Consider the following 12,808-nt stretch of genomic DNA (forward strand, 5'->3'; position numbering starts at 1 on the left):
GAATTCTCAAAACAATGGATCAAGAAATTAGAAGTGAATGTTGATAGGAATACTCCTCCACCAGTAGAATAGAGTAACAATCCACCTACAGGAGACTCTTCATCTAACTGAAGAAAATTCTTTGAGGGTTTGGCAATCAAATGTGAAACATGCTATTATTCCCTCGGTTGATGGTAAGAAGTTGAAATTAATTCTATATCAGAAGATAAGTTAAGTGATTACTTAACCAGAAAGCATTAAATATGGTGGTTGGCAATTTAACATTATAAATCAGTGTTTTGGCTCCATTTTTACTTCACTGAGTATTCAAACATTCGAAGAGCGCAAAAACTCCTGAGAAAAGACTTTTCGAGCAAAGAAGCAAAACAATTCAGCAAGCAATCTTTCCTAAGGCAGAGAAAGGTATTTATAATCATGGCTTCTTCATTTATTCTTGAATTCATAGCAAACCCTACTGTAGTTGAAGTAATCAAGCACCCTAGACCCGTATTTTAGTTAGTTCCTGAAATAGCTAAGAAGGATGATAATGTTGGTGCATTTTCTCAAATTCCTACAGGAGTAGCTTTTGCAGAAGACCCTAGAATGTACATTCATTGTCACATAGAAGAATTAGGTGATGAGGAAATCAAGAACATGTATAAGACTGTAATTTGTGATGATTCTAGTAATGTGAAACCTGAACATAAAATATTTTAAACCCTAGGATTCACTGAAATTCTCAGTATTCTAGATTTCCCTAAGGAAGTTATAAGCATAGTTTTAAGTAGGGTACATGGTGCATTCTTCTAGTTGGATTCAATTCACAAAATCACTAAAGAGACGGTCAAGGCTATGATAGGGTTACCTTCCACCGGTAACAGACCCGATAAAACAAAGAAGGTCTCAAATGACCTAGTGACAAACCTAACAGGTGCAACATTTGATAAAAGATCCTTAAGAGTAAATAATATAACCGACATCAATGTCAGATTCATTAGCATGATCTTAGGCTACAAAACAACACATGCAAATAGGTTAAATTCAGTCTCTAGCCTATGCATAAAGAGTGCTTATGATATGATCAAGGATAATGCAAAAATAGATGTGTGTGAATGGTTGAAAGATGAGCTTATTGACAATCTTGGAAAAATTAAGAAAGAAAAAAAGGGGACATTTAGATTTGGAAACCTACTTGTCTATTTAATGTTGCACATAACAGAATAGGTGCCCAGTATCGGTAACAAGAATCTTGGTTTTGATATACCGGTAGGCAAACAACTATCAGATTTGTTGAATAACATGGGAGAAAATAGATAAAAGAATATAAATGAGTACTTTCAAGCATTGAAGGCCCGGATGAACACTAGAGTCAGATTGTCACAAACAATTGTAAATAAGTATAAGGATGAAATATGATTTGTTATTAAAAAGGATGAGATTTGGATGGAGGCAGTTATCCCAAGAAAAATTTGGGTTACTGAAATGGGTTATGAATTTGATGACAACATAATTGAAACTTACACAAAAGCCCTTCTGGAAGCACCCAAGGAACCTAAAGAAGAGGTATTTGGCAGTGCTGAGACTATTGAGAATCAAATTCAATCTAAGAAAAGGGTAAAGAAGGTAGAAGCAACAGTAAGAAGAGGATCTAGGCAAGCAAAGGCTATCAAAGAAGATGTACTTAAACAAACCGGTATCATTGAAGATGAGTTAGAAGCACTACAGCCAAAAACTCACCTTTCACCACTAGCAACTTCTTCGAAAAGTGATATGCCAGCTGCATTTAAAAGAGTTGTGAGGAAAAGAGAACCTTCACTGGTATCTACACCTTCTCCTAGAAGAACCAGGCAGAAAAAACAGGCAGTAAGGCCCTCGACTAAGAAAATAACTCCTAAGAAAAAGAAGTTAACACCCAAGAAGAAGACTCAACAACACATTGCTCCAATTGACAAACTTTTAGATGAAATAATAGAGGATGGACAACTGAAAAACATCAATAAATTGTATGATTCATTATCAACTGATGACAAAGAGAAAGTTGAAAACAGTGTAATTCTACACTTGGATATCTACAAGAAATATTTGATGCAAGTTGTGGATGAATTATCGACAGAATAGTTTAAGAGACTTGAAGCTAGAAGGCAAGTTGTTGCAGAGCTTGACAAGAAAATAAAAATTGAAAAACTACTTGTTGTATACCCAGTCAACTCACTAAAGGAGATAGATGATATGATCTCTGAGGCTAACTGGTTAGTATTCTCAATTGCACACTGACATATAGCACTTATGTTTGGTAGAGTAAATGAGGTTGCAAAGGAAACTGCCAATGCATGGGACATATTCCTTGTATAGAAGGAAAAGCGGGAAGAATATAGAAAACCCAAACCTATCAAAGTATACCAAAAGGATAAGGATAAGGGAAAAGGCAAGGTTGGTGGACCACCTAGCATAAAAATAATAGATAATCTATCCCCACCACCTCTGGATACTCCACCGATAGTTATTACTGACAATCAACTGGATAGTGAGAGCATGGACATACCACAAGAGGACACAAATCCTAACTCTGCGGTACTATACACAGTTGACATTGATACTCAGAAAGTTAATATTGTGGTAGATAAGGATACAATTGAGAAAATAGATATGGCTAATGATCCACCGGTAACAGATGGTACAAAAGGTAAACCGGCAAAATATAACACTGAGCAACGACCTGAACAACAAGCAGAGCAATAGGCTCCATCACAACAATAGGTTGATGAATACTAAGAGGGGGGGTGAATTAGTATGCCAAAAACTTCTGCACTAAAACACTTACACAGTCTAAAGATAAACCGGTAAAGCAGTTTAACAGTCAAACCGGTTACCACACATGCAAACCAAAATGCGAATAAAGCATTCACCCACAAAAGCAATACAACCATAACACAAGATATTTGACATGGAAACCCAACTGGGAAAAACCATGGTGAGATGGAACTCACAAGTTACTAGCTGTAGAATAGAAACCAAACTGGTTAAGGTCAGATCGGTTAAGGTCTTACAATGTTCTTCACCAGAACAGATCCTGTTAGGAATCTCAATCTCTGTTAGGAGATAAGTCCGATTTAAGACTACCTTGTTAGAGGATTTTAGATTCACATGTGTGAACCACCTTGTTAGAGGATTTTACAAAGGCTTTGAGGCCTACCCGGTTAAGGGCTACAGACTTGTCAAAGATGTGAGTAATCAACAAGTGTTTGATCTATCTAATAGCACAAACTACTTGGTTAGATCCAGTATTGCTCACAGCTAATGCATTCCAGCATTACTTCAGTCTTCTCTCTTTCTCTCATAGTTACAACTTGATCTTCTCATATAAGATCATTCTCACAACAACTCAACTTCCACCTCAAACCCCTAGCTCAACATTAAACCTTTCAGCAACAACTTAAAACCCCAGACATGATGTCCTTTCAAAGGAATCTGATTTCATATCGGTCCAATAGGATTACATTACAATTTCCTAGGTTCAATGAATCTAGACATACTCAGTAACATGACACAAAAAGCACCATCAATGTGTTGGCACAGTCAAACAATTGGTGGATTGGTAACTCATCACAAAATGCCGGTTGGTAACTCATCACAGAGTATTACCGGTTCATACAAAATACCGGTTGCCGATTTGACAAAAATGAAGACTGGTAAGAATGTGTTGTGCCGCTTTGCTCCCTCGTACCGCTTGTGATCTATGAACCACTTGGGGTCGACATGCTGCTTCAGACCGGGAAACACATTCTACAAAATCACTAGTCTAGAGACTAGTATACAACATACCAGTTGCAACAAATATCGGTTGAGCACAAGCTCATACATATAAAGGGGATCTCAATACAAGTGTGTGTCCATCAATGACAATCACAACATAAACATCAAAAATGCCAACAATCTCCCCCTTTGGCATTGATGGCAACACTTAGGAAAATAAAATTTTGACATCTAAGTGTTTTATAACAAAAACTTGCCATTAACAAAATTGCTCCCCCTAAGCATATACACTATCCCTTAATCAACAGAGTGTATAGCAATTTTGCATTCAGAGCATAATCATCAGAGCATATAACATATATCACAGCATATATCAAAATTTCAAAACAAATACTTCTCCCCCTGATATACTTCTCCCCTGATATATCAAAATTTCAAAATTTTAAAAACAAAAACCAAATATACTTCTCCCCCTTTGCCAACAATGACAAAGTACTGCTGAAAAACCTGTTTACTTATATATATAAAAGAGTTTATGACAATAATGAATAATACTTGTCAAAAACCACTTTATAGTCCTGCAAAAATTGTTTCATGGATAGGGACCAGGACTCAAGTAGGGAGGTTGCCACTTCCTTCTCTGTCTACATCTGGGATACCTATTCCTCCATGGCATCTATTGTGCTCAGTTCTTGTGTCACTGTCAGGGCATCCAGGTTCAGATAACACTTCTAAAGAATTTGCAGTCATGGGAGTAATACCAGTTGAAGCTCCTGCAAATCCCTAGACCATGTGCTGATCTCTTGCTCTATCTTGGCTGATTGGATCTGGAACCGGTGAACGGTTTGCCCATATGCTGCAAAGGAGTCATAAGGAGTCTTGAATGTGCCCAAGTAGGACTGTAAGTCCATTTGAAGTTGTTGTTTCTTGGCGAGCACATCATCACAGAATAGATGAGGTTGACAGATTTTGCTGAGTAGCAAGTTTCCCTCATCCAAGGCATTCCTTATGTCCTTTTGATCCTTTAGCAGTTCAGTCATAAGCTCATTCAACTTCTTTACTAGAGCAACATTAAGAGCCTTTTGGTGCTCTTTTTTTACATTGGCCTCTGTTGCTTCTTCTAGACTCTGCACCTAATCATCCACTACAGTACACAGAAGTTTGAGTTGTGCTAGTGATGATCTAATGTCAGGAAGATTAGTACCGGGGATTAAACTGGTAAGCATGTCTACAGCCGCTTGAATAATATCTAGTTCTCTTTTCCTGTGAATGCCTTCAAGGTGCTCTTGGGCAACCTTGATGCTCTGCATAAGCTTAGACTCACTTGCAAATTGGAGATCAATGGGGCTTGAGATAGCAGCCAGTTTGGCTTGGCTACTGGTTACCTTAGGAGTTTCCATCTGTGTGGTCTCCATTGCTTCAATTGTCTTGTCTGCTTCTTCCTTCTTTTTCTTCTCCTTCTCTTCCTTCTCTTTCTCTTCTCGCTTTTTCTTCTCTTCCTCTTCCATCTTCTTCTTGTCTTCTTCTTCTTTTTGCTTATGCTCTGCTTCTACCTTCTTTTGTTCTTCTTCTTCTCTTCCGCTTCCTTCTTCTTCTGTTCTACCTCTTCCTTCTTCTTCTTGTCTTCCGCTTCCTTTTTCTACTTCTCTTCCTCTTCCTTCTTTTTCTTCTCCTCTTCTTCCTTCTTTCTCTTTTCTTCCTTATCCTCTTCCTCTTTCTTCTTCCTGTCATCTTCTTGCTTCTTCTTTTCTTCATCTTTCTGTTTCTCCTCTTCCTCTTTTCTCTTCTCTTCCTCTTTCTTTTGTTTCTCATCTTCATCCTTCTTCTTTTTCTCTTCCTATTCCTTTGCCACTTGTTGTGTGTCCTCATCTTGTTCACCACTCTAATCGGCCTATTGCCCCTATTTTGTTCCCTCATAAGGTATGTCTTGAGTGACATCATCTACATCCAGGGCATCGACATCGATGGTGTCAATCGGTTCTTCCACCAGGTTTCCTTCCTCATCAAAGACCTCATCCGGTTTGGAAATAACCGGTTCCTTTTCTGCTTGGAGGTTAGCCATTCATGCTTTGTGAGAGTTGATAGTATGAGCCATATGCTGATGTGTATCCTTTTCAACATCATCAACTCTCCCCTCCAACAACCAAAGTCTTCTTCTCCTTGTGAAGAAGAGACCTTTATTTTGATCTAGGGCATCAAATAATTTTGAATTTGAGAGTTCAGGGAAGTACTGTGCAAAAAATTTCTCCCTAATCTCTTGTTCCTTTTCAATGACAATGCACCATTTATTATCCAATGCTTTAAATAATGAATCCAGTGTCTGAGATTTAATCTCTGATGGTGACCGGTCATTTTTACATAAATAAAGAATGATTTCCTGTAGTACCTCATCTTTTTCCTCACTATTGAACTCATCATAATAATCTATTAAATCATGAAGTAACTTTCTCCTAATATTTTTTACTATTCTTTGACAATGTGTCAAAGGTTTATACGAGGAGATGTCTATATTTACCAGTGCGGATGTTACCGATTCATTCTTCTTCATCTTCTTTGTCTATCTTGCCTTCTTTGGCTGCTCATCAGACTCAGTTTCTTCGAAGTCTGGTTCATTTTCCTTAGTCTTCCTCTTTCTTTTGAAGACTTTTGCCGGTGTTACCTCTGATTTCTTCTTTGCCGGTGACCGCTTGGTCACTCTTGGAGTTGCAGTGGTAGCCGGTTCCGATGCTGCAAGCACTGCCTTAGCTTTCTTAGCTATCGGTTCTTTTCCTTTCTTTACCGATGGTTCTTCAACCAGTGCAATCCTCTCCAAGTAGGTTCTGGTCCTCTTAGCCTTTGGATCAAGAGGTGAGGCAATAAGGGTTGAAGCATACCCTTCCAGCATGTCAAACATGACCTCATAGCCCATAGGCTCCACTTCCTCCATTCTAGGCTCAACAGCCTCCATTAGACATTTGTCCACTTGAATAGCGAAACAGATGTCATCTTCATATTTCTTCACTATGTCACCTGAGATTCTTACCCTCTGACTCATCTTTCTTTTGAACTCATCAAAATATTTGTTCAGTACCTCAGGGTAGCCGGTTCCAATGGCTTGCATGCTTTCCTTTATCTGCTTGGTTACCGGTTGGTCAGGTGACCACTAGACATCTCCTACACCCAGAAAGTAGCCTTGGAAATAAAACAACAACCCTACCAGTAGTTGTCCAAACTTAAACCTCAGTGAGTTGTCCTGCTCGATTGCCTTAAGATTTAGCAGGATTTGCCTCTACATGCCGGTGCATAAGTCAAAAGATGCATCCTCTTTTATCATTCAGTAAGCGGCATTTACTACTGCATCAGATACAGAATTAATCCTGCTGGCTGAGAATGTTCTGTATCCAATCACCATGCATGCGTATTTCACTAGATCATCCTTGATAGGATTGACTGTCATGCCCTGTGAATCACTTGTTGAACCGGTGAGCTTGGTCATTTCCATTTTGCTCACTTTTCTCAAGGCTGGCACTTCCCCTGTGTCGCAGAAACCGGTGATTGCATGAATTGCCTGAGGCGTGATATCATGCATCTTCTCCAGGTACATCTTGTCACCATGGAATCTACTCAAGATGATCCTAATGTGATCCTCTGTGAAGTCTTCCAAGAAATATACTGCATTGTGAAATTTCTTCTTCTCTATGACACTAAATTCTGGTTTGATCCTTTTGTCCTTTCCGCAAAATAGACCTAACTGAGTATGAATGGCTAAAGACCCTAGGGCTTCTATTTTGCAATCAATATAATCAAAAATTCCTTCTTCGACTATGACTCCAGCTGGAACTTGTGATAAAGCATTATACTTGGACTTCCTCTGAATGAAACTTTCTAACTCAATGGATGTACTTGAACTGGTATGAGATGCGGAAGCCATTGAAGAGTATTTCAAGAACATGAAAAATACCTTTCAAATGTGAATTTAGGGCTTCCTAATTCTGCTTCACTTCACTCTTCATCGGATGCCAAATCACCGCTTTGAGTTCTCCACTACCGCTCGCAAACTAGATTTGAATCTCTTTCAAGGTTATCCAATTTCTTGAAATCTAAGCTCAAATCGCCTTTTCTTCACTCTGCACTTGAAAACTTTTCTTTGCTCGAAAACAAATAGTGAGAAATGATTTGAAAAATACATTTATACATGTCTCTCACCTACCGTCATTAATGCTCCTCTATTAGGGCGTAAACCCTAATTTGCCTTTTTTTTACCATTTTTGGTCTTCTACCAAGTGACAGGTATCACATACCAGTTAAGGTCTTTTACCGGTGTCAATCGAGGGTTCAAAAGCATTTCGCCATTTGCTCCCCCTAAGCCTTCGAGGCTTAGTTTGCCGGTTCTGATATTTCCACACTAGGTGCAGAAACCGGTTCCTCTTCCGACAATATTGGTTTCTTCTTCCATATTTTCTTCATGTCTCCTTAAACTTTTTCAACATCTATTTCTCCTTCCTGAGTGACCAGTATATCATCAGATATACTTTTTCTGCTTCTGCAGAATCTTGCAATGTGACCCGGTTTGTTGCAGTGATAGCAAACAAGTCCAGGTGCTCTCCAAGGTCCATTGTACATGTTTCCATTCTTCTTTCTGCATGTTGCAGCAGTGTGACCATGACCATGACAGATCATACAACTTTCTCTCCATCCGGTTGCCGCTTGATGGCCACCGCTTCTTGACCGATGATTGAAGACATTAAACCGGTTGTTGTATCAGTTCATAAAAGGTTCAGGACCAGTTCCTTGGGTCCTCTAAGGATATCTTCCAGTGTTATCCATTACAGACCTGCATTCAAATACTCTATGCCCAAACTTGTTGCATGCATAACAATGACCATTGAACTTATTGGATCTAGGTACATTGTTGATAAAATAAGGAAAATTATTGTAGGCTTTGCTCCTACATACATTGATAGTGTGTCCTTCTTTAAGATAGTTAAAGCAAACAGGTTTGAATTTTTGCTTACCTTTTCCTTTGAGTGCCAGTTGCTTCTTTGATACTTCAGCATTTGTTCTTAAGGATTCTCCTTCCTCATGTCCAGAAAAACCACGACCATTGGTATTCTTTGCTAGTCTAGATGACTCAAGCTTTTGGTCTAGCTTGACAGTACTTTTGCCAAACTTAGCAAGTATTTCCTTTGACTCAAAGAGTTCTTTGGAAATAGCAGTCTTTGTCTCCATTAGACTTGCATTTTCTAAGATGGCAATGTTTAGTTCTCCTTGCATGTCTTCTTTTTCCATTTTGCTTTCATGAAGGCAAGCAGTTAGTGCACTAATCTCATGTTTCAACTTGGAGATCTCATGATCTCTGTCCTTTACCAGATCTTCAGCTTTTCTTCGGTTCTCAAGCTCTTGACTAAATCGAATAGTCAGCCCTTCCAACTCCTTTCTCAAATTGGAGTTTGAATCATTCAGCTTATTCACTTCAGCAATCATGGCTTCCATGTTAGCTTCATCTTCATAACTACTTTCAAATAGTTCCATCAGCCTCTCTACATGTTCTCTCCTTTTTGCTTGAGATGCCATGTATTTGACCATAAGATCATCATAGGCTTGCTCAGACTTAGTGAGTTGTTGAGTAAGTTCCCTCAAGGTATATTCCCCCATATCTCTTTCCAAGTGGTTAAACTTATAGAAAGGTAGGCTCTGATACCAATTGATGAATACTAAGAGGGGGGGGTGAATTAGTATGCCAAAAACTTCTGCACTAAAACACTTACACAGTCTAAAGATAAACCAGTAAAGCAGTTTAATAGTCAAACCGGTTACCACACATGCAAACCAAAATGCGAATAAAGCATTCACCCACAAAATCATTACAACCATAACACAAGATATTTGACGTGGAAACCCAATTGGGAAAAACCATGGTGAGATGGAACTCACAAGTTACTATCTGCGGAATAGAAACCAGACCAGTTAAGGTCAGACCGGTTAAGGTCTTACAATGTTCTTCACTAGAACAGATCCTATTAGGAATCTCAATCTTTGTTAGGAGATAAGTCCGATTAAAGACTACCTTGTTAGAGGATTTTAGATTCACATGTGTGAACCACCTTGTTAGAGGATTTTACAAAGGCTTTGAGGCCTACCCGGTTAAGGGCTGCAGACTTGTCAAAGATGTGAGTAATCAACAAGTGTTTGATCTATCTAATAGCACAAACTGCTTGGTTAGATCCAGTATTGCTCACAGCTAATGCATTCCAGCATTACTTTAGTCTTCTCTCTTTCTCTCACAGTTACAACTTGATCTTCTCAAATAAGATCGTTCTCACAACTCAACTTCCACCTCAAACCCCTAGCTCAACATTAACCCTTTTAGCAACAACTTAAAACCCTAGACATGATGTCCTTTTAAAGGAATCTAATTTCATGTTGGTCCAATAGGATTAGATTACAATTTCCTAGGTTCAATGAATCTAGACATACTCAGTAACACAACACAAAAAGAACTGTCAATGTGTCGGCACCGTCAAACAATCGGTGGATTGGTAACTCATCACAAAATGCCAGTTGGTAACTCATCACAGAGTATTACTGGTTCATACAAAATACCGGTTGCTGATTTGAAAAAAATGAAGACTGGTAAGAATGTGTTGTGCCGCTTTGCTCCCTCATACCGCTTGTGATCTACAAACTACTTGGGGTCAACATGCCACTTCAGACCGGGAAACACATTCTACAAAATCACTAGTCTAGAGACTAGTATACAACATACCGGTTGCAACAAATACTGATTGAGCACAAGCTCATACATATAAAGGGGATCTCAATACAAGTGTGTGTCCATCAATGAAAATCACAACATAAACATCAAAAATGCCAACACAGGTTCACATAGAGTCAATGCCACCAGCAAGAGCTGAGCAATACAAACCTTTGCTTAAAGAAATGGAAACACAAACTGACCTACTAGAGGTCACCACAAGCAAATAAAATGCTCCCACGGGCGAAATACAGAGTGTTGGCTCTTCAAGTACAGAAATTAAACCAACTAATGTAACAAAAGTTCTTTTGGATTCCATAAAGAAAATAACAAATTGTAGCTCCCAAGCATACAAGGCAATAGATGATACCATTCCAATTTTGAAAAAGATAGCACCTAAATGTAATGTAGGCAATAAATATTCTTTGAGTCAACTTGACACTTTGTCTAAGTATATTACTGAAAACACTATGACAGTTGAACAAATAAAAGAGGATGCATTCAAGGAGAGATTAGAGAAGGAAAAACACAAATTCTTTGAGGAAGAAATAAAGAAGTGTACAAGGCAATTTGACACACTTCTACCAGAACTATGTAGTACATTAAAGGAATTTAAAACCTTGTACAAAGACACATGCAAAACTAACTTTTTGACAATTGATATAGATAGGAAGATTAGCAAGATACAGGAAGAAATAAATCAACTAGCTGACAATTTCATTAATTCATCTAATTCATTATCAGTTTTTGAGCAGAAGATAACAGGTTTTGAGGAAGAACTGTTAAAGTTGTAAAGAGAAAAAGAAAGAATAAAAGATAAGGCTAAAGATCTTAAATGGAGACTAAGTCCAAAATTGGACTATCTCCCCTCCTTAAGGAAAGAAATATCTAATGTCTTGATTCAAGGACAAAAAACATCGGCAGAGCTAATGCAACACCTCACCGGTATAGTTGAAAAGACAGTAAAAAGTTTCTTGAGAGCCTGAATCTAGTTTTGGCAGATCTTTTTCAGATTGTAACCATCTGGTTTCAAGGATGAAGCAGGAAACCACACTCAATTGACACTTTGACAACCTTTGTCATTGATGCCAAAGGGGGAGTAATGGAATGAGAAAAATAATTAGTAAAATGACTCATCAACTCAGGGAGAGTACACATTCGTTTGTACACAATTTTTGGTAAATACCGACAGATTCTTTTTGGATGACAGTTTTTGGATTTTTCTCATGAGTGTTGCCATTAATGCCAAAGGGGGAGATTGTTTGCAAATGCACACTCCAATGAGACATTGTAGGTGATTGAAGGTTTTGTCATTGATGCAACCTTACAATCCTATGACACCGACAAGGCAATCCACCGGCACTAGCAAGGTCAGACTCTACACTGGCACACAGACCACCGGCACTGGCAGTGAAAGGAAGCATACCGACACAGAGGCCGACAGGAATTTTTTTTGTAATATATTTTGTTATTTATTGTAAAATCATTGTAAGCCGACTTGGCAAGTTGTAAAATGACTCATATATATAAGCGGTCATTATAGAACATTTTTGTAAGCATGGAGGAATGTAATTAGGCGAAATAAGGTAGACCTATTATGCGAATTATAGGTTAAGGGTCTATGTAAGAAGCAAAGCTATAAACCGGTATTGGATCTGGCATAGTAGATGCTATTTTGAAGTAGTACAAGACATTGGATTTATATAATCCATTTTGTAAGTCAATGAGACTTCCCATTTTGTAATTGAGCAGTGAGCTCAAGGCACTTGGCCTTCCTGCATGTGCAGGCCCCTCTTGTAGCAGTAATATTCTCTTATTGGCTAGTAAGTGAATATTGTGGGTCATAAATCCCACCGAGGTTTTTCCCACACTGGGTTTCCTTGTTAAACTATTGTGTTATGGTGTGTTTTTCATGTGGTTGTTGTTATCTCCGTTTATTGAATTACTTTCTGTTTACCAGTATACAGTATTAGTATGTTCTACATGTTTTAAGTTAAGAAATTGCTTTAACCGGTTAGATACTGATTCACCCCCCCCTCTCAGTATCTGTGGGAACCCTAACATATAGTGGGGTTGGAAAGAAGGTGTTGCAAATCCAGGTACTACACCTCAATATAATGCATGGTGGGATAGGCATGGGCCTATTCCACTTACCGGTCTGATGATTCCTATCATACCTCAACTAATATGTCATCCAAGACAACAGAGGAGGGTTGATAGGGAGGAGACGGGGGAGATGGCAGAGGAAATGAGGGCAGTGGAGGAGATGAGGAGGGTGGTGTAGATGAGGAGGGAGAGAAAGATATACACATCAGTGGAGACACCAAGTCTAGTAGTAGTGGA

This window comes from Cryptomeria japonica, chromosome 9, assembly GCF_030272615.1.
Source record: "Cryptomeria japonica chromosome 9, Sugi_1.0, whole genome shotgun sequence".
In the NCBI taxonomy this organism is placed as follows: domain Eukaryota; kingdom Viridiplantae; phylum Streptophyta; class Pinopsida; order Cupressales; family Cupressaceae; genus Cryptomeria; species Cryptomeria japonica.